The sequence below is a fragment of the Anas acuta genome, chromosome 1 (assembly GCF_963932015.1).
Source record: "Anas acuta chromosome 1, bAnaAcu1.1, whole genome shotgun sequence".
In the NCBI taxonomy this organism is placed as follows: Eukaryota; Metazoa; Chordata; class Aves; order Anseriformes; family Anatidae; genus Anas; species Anas acuta.
The window spans coordinates 65,875,959-65,885,040 of record NC_088979.1 but is presented as its reverse complement, the minus strand read 5'-3'; positions in this window follow the sequence as shown (position 1 = coordinate 65,885,040).

Genomic DNA, 9,082 nt, shown 5'->3' with positions numbered 1-9,082 from the left:
AGACAAAGAGTAACACCCTGTTCCCCTAATCCATAGAACTCTGTTGCTTTAAAGCGAACAAGAAATGGGAAAAATAACAAAGCTCCATGACACATTTCTCACTCTCTAGCTCCACTTGCATGTAAAACCATGGTTAACCTCTGAGTCAAAGCTCTGGCTACTGTTTGTATCTCTTCACTCCCCTACCACAGCAGCGCAATGACACTTGAATGACTGATTTTTATTAGGAATCCAGTTCTAACATTTGCCATAAACTTCTTAAAGCTCTTGGTTGCTCTTTTTCAAGGGATAACAAGGAAGCTTTTCTTTACGTGCAAGCACTACCTTACTTTACTTTATAATAGTGTTTCACTTCACTTTTTTCAGCCTTTCTTCTGAACATATCCTCAGAAATCTGGCCACCAGCTTAAATATAAGTTGGTGGTTTTAGCTTACTAGCTGGATTTCCTTCCCCAAATCCTCCTTACTTCCACTCCTTTCTCCGTCCTGATGCAAAGTTTTTACCATTCACATAGCATTATAGCATCTTTTTCAAAAGGCTGTCTTGGACTCACCCTAGTACATGCAGGTCTTGTTTGATTTTCCTCTTCTCTTCTTTACACAAATCTGGCTATTCCAATGCACTTCAAAGGTTGAAGACACAGGCTAGGACAGTAATATTTTCTATATAAATAAAATCATCAAAACATAAAGAGGCTGCTATCTCAGAACAAGGGAATAAACTGCATTGTTTCCCTTGGAAGACCATATAGGGAGTCCTCATGCATTGCTAATGTTCTCCTTGTCCTCCTATACAAATACTTCTTCATAACACATTTTAGTTTTACATTCTGTTGTGGGCAAAGGTGTACATTATAGCTGTTTGACCACTGCTTTGCATAATGAGACACGACATGAGTAGGATGTAATATTATGAAAATAATGATCATAATACACATAATGGTAAGCTCTGTTAAAAAGGCAAAGAGCACTAGAATCAGAAAGCTGTATAATTAAGGGAACTCAAGCATTTGAATCTTGAACTGTTACTTCCTACAGTGTTGATTTAATTGCCACACTTTTCAGTAGAAAGGTCTGAGTGTTTGAGGGGAAAATGTAGGATGCTGGCAGACAGTAAGAATGGCAACAGCCTTCTTACACTATCACCATATATTATGCCTGACATCTCATGATAAAATCTCCAGATATATTGGGGGCAAGTCAAATTATTTGAAATATTTTTAGATGGTGTCAGTATGAATTACTTGAACTTGAGATGCATGTGGGATATATGTCCTCTTTTGTTTCTAAAGCTTGTACAATATAGAAACCTGGTACTTAAATTCTCCGTGGGGAGTAAACTGTCTTAATACCATGAAAAGGAGAAGAAAAGAAGAAGAAAATATTTAGTATATGTTCTTAAGTTTAGCCTTAACTCTTCTCTCTGAAAGAGAGGTATTATGAAAGGCAATGAGCACAGTACATTCTCTCTGTTTGTTCATCATTTGATCATTCTGGATAATCCCCCTGAGTTTATCTAGCAGCATCTGAGGGTGCATACTTGGTCTTGCAGGTCTTTATGAACTCTGGACATAAGTGGAGGACATAAGGTGCCACACTTAACATAGTTATGGTCTCCACATGCTGGGAAGCTGGTCTGGAGGATAGTCCTGGTAGGAACCGTAAGATGTAGTATTAGGTAACCTTGATCCCCTAATCTCCTTGCTGAATAGGCTTTATGGTTTCATCTCCATAGCGCAGACTAAGCACATCTTGCATCTTTTGTGCTCCTATCCCTGCTCTACTTCATCTCACATCAAAATGGAAGTTCTTAGAGTCCAGCTGTGTATCCATCTCTTCAGACATAGAGAAATCACATGCAATCCAGAGAAAAGGCAAGGACATAGGGAACACATGGAAATCCAGAGAAAGAGTGAATGTGATTTCAAAATATTTCAAAACAAACTTAACCTATTCTGGAGCACAGCATTTCAATGTGACATCTGTTGTTGTATTTATTGTGGGCGGAAAACTGGTTATGATTACCAAAACCCAGGCAAAATATAATCTGTAGCCCAATAATTCAATGAATACATCAGCAGTATTTCACTCTAGCTTCCATATCCCAAGTCAGCAGCTAGCACAGGAAAGCAAGGACCATGGGAACAGAAGCGACTACTTGGGCAAAAGGGTACACAAAATATTTTTATTTTCACTCACTTACCATGGTAGTCCTTAAGTATGGAAAAATGAAGAAATTTTAATGAAATTCAACACAAGAGCTCTCTGTGGCTCTGTGCCTATTGAAAACAACAATACTGTGGGTTTTTCTTCTTCTTTTTTTATTTATTTTTTTTATTATTATTATTTTTTAATTCCATCTCCAAAGTGCCATTCAATAGCTGTGGTCCAAGGGAGATTTATACTAATGAAAACACACAGAATGAATGTCTCCATAGTGCCATTCAAAACCTGTGGTCCAGTTGAGTTTTATACCAATAAAAACACACAGAATGAATGTCTCTAGAGGAGAAAGCATAATGCTAGTGTGAGCTGGGATTGCTTAACACCACTGTCTACCTTTGCCGATTCATTTTTAAGGATTTCGCTGACAGAAAACCAACTCATAAACTACTTGTGTATTCCACATTATTGTTTACTGTCTTTTGGCTGCGGAGTATGCTGGCTCTCCAAGCAAAGGGAAGTTTTAGTGAAGAATAAACACAGCTACTGCAGGTACTTTGGGAAGCAACAAAAATTATTAGTTCAAAACATCATGCAACCGCTGAGAGAAATTGTCTTCTCTTCTGTATCATGATCCAATATAATAAATAGGTGAATTTAAAAATGCAAAAAATGCATTACAGATGCTGCAGGCTGTTCAGAAGGGTCTGAGGACAGGATTAATCTCCTCCATTGTAGACATCCACAGCACAGAGAAATGTCTATGGCTGAACCAGTCATCTGGCTCTGTGCCTGGGGACAGGAGTGCAGCTCGTCTCATTTTCAAGCAGAGGGTGACCTCCCTGTGACTCTCGCTGATCACAGTTGGAGCCTGTGCTGAGATGAACTCTACGTTCTGAGTGTTCAAGTGAGGCATTTTGAAAGCCCCAAGGGACCTACAGAGCAAAAGTCCCAAGGAGCTTGCCCTGAAGGGAAGTTTATGTAGCATTGGGGAATAGGAAGAAAGAAAAAACAAGTATAGCAGTGTGGCAGTGGGACACTTGGACGCCTTGACAATAAGGAAGTTGGAGACTGTTTTAATTTCTGCAGAATGCTGTAAGACAAGGATAGGATTTAGGAGAAGCTGTTGTGTTGTAATGAATTGGTCTCCTTGCGGTAAGATAAGAGAGAATTGCAAGGCTACTCTTAGAAGGTCTGAGCTAATGTTTGTGTTTGAAAGACATGTGGAAAGGAAACGAAAGGAAAGAAGCAAAAACATCTGTTAGTGTTATGTGTTATGAATACTGACGATGACTAAAAGCCTACTGAGAAAAAAATAGGTGTGTCCTGATTGATGTACTACAGTGAATGACAGGGATGCCACAGGGAGGGCTCTGTAACAGGTAAGCTTTGTTTATATACGGGAACTGCATTGAAGCTGTGCCTCATAGGCTTTAAATCTGTCCGTTTTGATGGTGAAACAATTTTGGTTTCAGCTAATATGCTGGCACTGAGCAAAAGCTATGGCATGACACAACCATAGCTGTCTTCCGCTATGAAAGTGTTTGTGTTTAGTTCTTTCCACATGTACCACTAATTAGATGACTGAAATCACGTTTCTGCTTCTTGTTTATAATCTGTTTCTTTTGTCCTTCCTCTTTTCCTTTGGCTCCTCGTTTTGTAAGCTAGGTGGGTACAGGGTGGGTACACAGTGACTGTGAAGAAAAATCTGTGTCAATAACTACATTTTGGACTTTATAACAAGTATTAAAGAATAGCAGATAGATGTTATTAATATAGAATACATAGAAATTCTGGTAATATAGTATTAATACAAACCCAATAATAAGAATATTCACGAGCCATTCTCCCCAGGGAGCCTGAAAGTACCAAATTTTTTGAGTAAGGGAGCATGTTGTAATACTGGTTGCATTCATCACCCCAGACTGTTTGGTCTTTTCCTAAAAGTTCTTTGCAATTAGGCTAGCACTGGATCTCTATTCAGTTTGTACACAAAGCTTCTGAGGACTAATTAATTAAAAGCTACTAACAAGGGCAGTACTAATTATTTGTTATGACACTTTAGCAAAGTCAATGACTTAAGCTGGCATAGAGTTAATTTTCTGCCTAATAGATGGTATGGTGCTTGGATTTATGGTTTTGGATTTGTGATGACAACAGTGTTGATAACACCCTGATGTTTAGTTGCTGCAGAGAAATGCTTACTGAGGGCCAAGGACTGTTCATCTTCTTGTGGTGCCCTGCCAGCAAGGAGGTTGGGGGTGCACCAGGAGCTGGGAGGGGACACAGCCAGGACAGCAGGCCCAGGCTGACCAAAGGGATATTCCATACCACATGGTGTCATGCTCAGCAATAAAAGCTGGGGGAAAGAAGGTGGAGTAGGGGATGTTCAGAGCGGTGGCATTTGTCTTCTCAAGAAACTGTTACATGTGATGAACCCTGCTTTTCTTGGAAGTGGCTGAACATCTGCCTGCAGATGGGGCAACATGAAAGAATTCCTCGTTTTGCTTTGTTTGTGCATGCAGCTTTGGCTTCATCTAGCAAACTGTCCTTATCTCTACACAATTCTGGCCCCCAACCCACCTGAGGAGAGTAAGCAAGTGGCTGTGTGGTGCTTAGCTCCCTACTGAGGTGAAAGCATAATAAGCAACAAGGTGAGAAAACAGAAAAATCAAAGCTTTTGAAACAACTCAGGGATGATACCAGCACAAGACATCTGGAAATGCATACAGCAGACAGAAAATTGACTGCTTGGCAAAAATCAAAAAGAAGTCATGTATTCTGCTGTGTCCCTGGAAGCATCTGAAGCAGCATTTAACAGTGATTTGTGTTCAGCCATTTAGAACTCAGCCCTATGTAAGACAATAAACTATTCTCCAAAAGGAAAGGATTCATGCTCCAGTCATGGGAAATCCATTGCTGTTGAGTACTAATTCTTTTATTTTGTCATGTGCGTTATCTTCCACACAGCTAATACTTTGATTTTCTTGCCTTTTTTTTTTTTTTTTTTTTTTTTCCCCCTTCAATAAATGTCATAGCTCAGACAAAAATAGTTCAGTATTTATTTTCCTATGTCTCTTGCTGTTTTGAGGCCACAGCTTTTACAAGTGGTAGGAGAAAGCAACACTACTGTCGTTTTTACCTGCTTCTGAGGCAACTAATCCTTTTTAACCTGGGCTGAAATTACCAATAAACCTTGGGATAGAGGTTTATCTCTTGGTTCAAAAGCTCAATCCAACACAGGTTACTGCTCCCAAAGATCCTTTCAATCACCATATTTCAGAGTCTGCTCTAATTTTGTGCATCTTTTTTTTTTTCCCCACTTTCCTAGAAATTTAAAGAAAATTTATCTTGTATACTCATTTCCTCAGGCCAATTTGTTGCTCCAATTTGTTTGTTTTTGTTCATATAATTTTAGTGGTATTCTACCAAGGGACTAGATAACCTGATTATAGACATTCAGACATTGTACACTTTGTGCAGACTTTATTGTGTGCTGCCTCTTCCTGGCTGGGTAAAAAGGATAAATTAAGGATTCTTTTGCTCACAGTTCTAGGTTCCTTTTAATCACATTGCCCTTTATTGTATGGTTTTTAAGAAAATTTTCTGAGGGTACATAGTACATAGGAAATTCCAAAAGCAGAAGTTAGATAGCTGCTTCATAACAGCAGATAGATAGTAGTCATTATAGTTGAGGGCATTTCAAACTCATGCTAGCTGTATGTGAAGGATAAATTACTGCATCCATCTTAAAGACCTCATTGCAAATTAGTTACAGCCATTTCAGTTGCACTTCTGCTGTTTCCAAGAGCTTTAACCCACAAAGCAGGATAAGATCTTGAGGTGGCTGTGTGTCAGAGATATAGTTGTGAAACTTGATTTTCATTTCACTGAGTCACCTACTGGCTAGTGAAGCCATCACTTTCTTTGGCATTTGGTGAGTTTTGTTACTGCCAGCATATGGGCTCCACCTCAAGGAAGTGGAGGGAGACCAAAAATAACCCTGAAGTTATTTCGAGATATGCCTTGAGAACTGCTTCAGTTCAAACCAGAACTATTGAGTTAACGTCAGTAACACAAGCACTACTGATTTGTTTAAGTGTAATTGGTAGAGCCAAAAAAGCAGGGATTTGGACCTGCCTATTGTGGTGGGTTAAACTTCGTTGGGCAGCAGGTGCCCACCGAGCTGCTCTCTCACTTCCTCTCCTCAGCAGGAAGAGGGGGAAAAGTACGATGAAAAAACTCATGGGTTGAGATAATGACAGGGAGATTGCTCACAGATTACCATCATGGGCAAAACTCTTAACTTCAGGAAGACTGATTTTCATTATTGCCAATTAATAACAACAGAGTAGAACAGTAAGAACTAAAAAAGTGAAACAAAACAAAACAAACAAAATCCACCACCAACAACTAACTAAAAACATCCCCCACAGTCCATCTTCTTTCTAGGCTCATCTTCATTCCTGATCCTTCCACCTCCTTCCCTGGTGCAGCATAGGGGAATGGGGGCTGTGATCAGTCCCAAATGCTTCATCTTCGCCACTCCTTCACGGTCACTCTCTGCCCCTGCTCCATGAGGGGTCCCTCCCACGGGATGCTGTCCTTCCCAAACTAATACTGCAGGGGCTGTCCACAGGCAGCAGCTCTTCAAGAACTGCTCCCACGGCTCCGTACCACGGGGTCCATCCCCCAGGAGCAAACTGCTCCAGCACGGGTCCCCCACGGGTGGGCGGCAGTTCCCCCCAGACCCCCTGTTCCTGCGTGGGCTCCTCTCCACGGGCTGCAGCTCCGGGCCGGGGCCTGCTCCTGCGGGGGCTCTCCATGGGCCGCAGCCTCCTCCAGGCCACATCCACCTGCTCCACCGGGGGCTCCTCCACCCATGGGGGGGCTGCAGCGTGGAGATCTGCTCCATGTGGGACCCATGGGCTGCAGGGGGACAGCCTGCTCCACCAGGGGCCTCTCCCTGCACAGGCCACAGGAGAATCTGGAGCACCTGGAGCACCTTCTTCCCATCCTCATTCTCTGACAATGTCTGCAGAGTTGTTACTCCCACATTTTCCATGCTCCTCTCTCTTACAACTTTTGTGCAGGGCTTTTTGTCTTTTCCTAAATACATTATCACAGAGGCCCACACAGCATTGCTCCCTGGCTCAGCTCTGGACAGCTGTAGGTCTGTTTTGGAGACAGCTGGAGCTGGCTTTTATATGAAATGCATGGTTCCTGGTGTCTTCTCACAAAGGCAACCCCTGCAGCCCCTCTATTGCCAAAACCTTGACATGTAAATGCAATACACTTAGTGGGAATGAACAAGGCTATAGCGTTTCTGCATGCTAAAGGCAAAAAGAAAAAAAATCACCAGCAATTCTCAGCATTATTCTCAGGAGACAGGGAAAACAGTCACAGAAAAGATAAGGCAGAAGCATCCTGTCATCCTGTAAGGACATCCACAGTGATATGCATTTATAGGAGTGGATGGGGAGAGAAAGGTGCTTCTAGCTCTGCTTGCATTCCTGGTTAAGAGTTGCAATTGCAGTCACACCATTGCAGAGACCTCCTCCACATTAGCTGCAGTTGCACATGGAAACATGTGGAACTGACAAAAAATCTTCCAGCTCCTTTGAAAAGAAAATTTAAATATCTGTTTTTATTCTAAACAAGATTCCAATTACTAAAGCTGTCTTTTGAGACATGTGGTGCGTTCAGGTTTTTCACTTACTTAAAATGTCGTTTTGAGATCAGTTGCTCTAACCAGTACAAATTTGCTCCAAGTGCTGACAGATATATCTGATCAAAAATGAACCCTCTTTGCTTTGCATGGAAATGCTGGACAGTGTGACTGAACAAGTCTGAACACATGAAAACATGCTTCAGATTACTGCCACGTGTACAAAGCAAGTTTGACGTGTCCTTGAAGTAGCACTAAAAGCACTCTTGTGAGGGCAATGTGATGCCTTTTTGCTTCAGTTGCTACTCTGTATTACTGAGTCTCAGTTTGAACTTCGGACTTGGTTGAGCATTCTGCACTAAACAGAAAATCAACGACTCATACATTTAGGATCTTCTGGAATGAGCACCCTGGTAGGCACAAGCTCTGATGCTGTGTTGAAACAGGTATGTTCAGACTGTAGAAACTGAGAACTGGTTTGTGTTTTCAAAGATCTATAGCTTTTGGTGCTACAGCAATCTGTAGCATGACTTAACTCGGTGTACATAGATACTTTGGCATAACTGTTTGTTTCTTGATTTCTTTTCACATTATCCTATTTTAAGCAACAAGTCCAAAGCATCCCATGGAAAACTTCAGTGGAACTACCAGGAATACCTTTGAGTTACCAAATGTGATAGGCATCACTTCCCACATCAGTGATAAGATGAGTCAAGTGCTGTACCTTTCAGGACCAACGGTAACTAGTTACTGTATTACTCTGAAGTTCACCCTGGCCAGATACTCCAGGATACTGAAGGACACAAACCTCTGTCCAGTTTCTTGATGCTGACTGATTCCTGAATAATGAAGTCTTACTAGCAGCAACTTGGCATCTGCCCAGAGGTCTGAGCCCTGAAACATGCTCCAGAGACATGCAGTTGGAAGCAACGAGAGGCTTTTTCCAATTACGTGAGCTCAGTGCCTCAGTATATTCTCATGATTGACTGTATAATTGGGGTAACAGGCTGGGTTGTACAACTCATGAGGGAAAACAGTTATACAGTAGGATAAGAACAGACTTGAGCGAAATTATTCTTTTCTAACTGCAGTCCTACTAGATGTTTCATGATAAATTCATCTTCAACACTCAGGAAACTCTGGGAAACATCCTCTGCTTTAAGAAAGACGCATACTTTGCCACTGAATCACCGCTTGGCAGTACGGACACTTGCGTGCGTTCTTTCAGAATTGTACTTTTGGTTCTACATG